At 38.1% G+C, this 791-nt stretch overlaps 1 protein-coding gene across 2 annotated transcripts in view; it reads left to right on the top strand.

Annotated features, from left to right (window-relative positions):
* Positions 1-791, top strand: part of PDE8A (phosphodiesterase 8A) — a 159,929-nt gene that overhangs the window by 70,222 nt on the left and 88,916 nt on the right. The gene's annotated exons all lie outside the window — the stretch shown is intronic.

The raw sequence follows: 791 nt of genomic DNA, 5'->3' as shown, positions 1-791 counted from the left end.
AATTTCTGTTCTTTTACATTTGCTGAGGAGTGCTTTACTTCCAACTATGTGGTCAATTTTGGAATAAGTGTGATGTGGTGCTAAGAAGAATGTATTTTCTGTGGATTTGGGATGGAGAGTTCTGTGGATGTCTATTAGGTCCACTTGGTGCAGAGCTGAGTTCAGTTCCTGGATATCCTTGTTAACTTTCTGTCTCATTGATCTGTCTAATTAACATTAGACAGTGGGATGTTAACGTCTCATTATTATTGTGTGGGAGTCTAAGTCTCTTTGTAGGTCTCTAAGGACTTGTTTTATGAATCTGGGTGCTCCTGTATTGGGTGCATATATATTCAGGATAGTTAGCTCTTCTTGTTCAATTGGTCCCTTTACCATTATGTAATGGCCTTCTTTATTTGTTTTGCTCTTTGTTGGTTTAAAGTCTGTTTTATCAGAGACTAGGAATGCAACCTCTGCCTTTTTTTGTTTTCCATTTGCTTGGTAGATCTTCCTCCATCCCTTTATTTTGAGCCTGTGTGTGTCTCTGCACGTGAGATGGGTCTCTTGAATACAGCACACTGATGGGTCTTGACTCTTTATCCAATTTGCCAGTCTGTTTCTTTTAATTGGAACATTTATCCTGTTTACATTTCAGGTTAATATTGTTATGTGTGAGTTTGATCCTGTCATTATGATGTTAACTGGTTATTTTGCTCATTAGTTGATGCAGTTTCTTCCTAGCATCGATGATCTTTACAATTTGGCATGTTTTTGCAGTGGCTGGTACTGGTTGTTCCTTTCCATGTTTAGTG

The sequence above is a fragment of the Colobus angolensis genome, unplaced genomic scaffold (genome assembly GCF_000951035.1).
Source record: "Colobus angolensis palliatus isolate OR3802 unplaced genomic scaffold, Cang.pa_1.0 Scaffold534, whole genome shotgun sequence".
Lineage (NCBI taxonomy): Eukaryota > Metazoa > Chordata > Mammalia > Primates > Cercopithecidae > Colobus > Colobus angolensis.
Note: the sequence above shows the minus strand (reverse complement) of the source record. Positions and strands in the feature narration are given on the sequence as shown.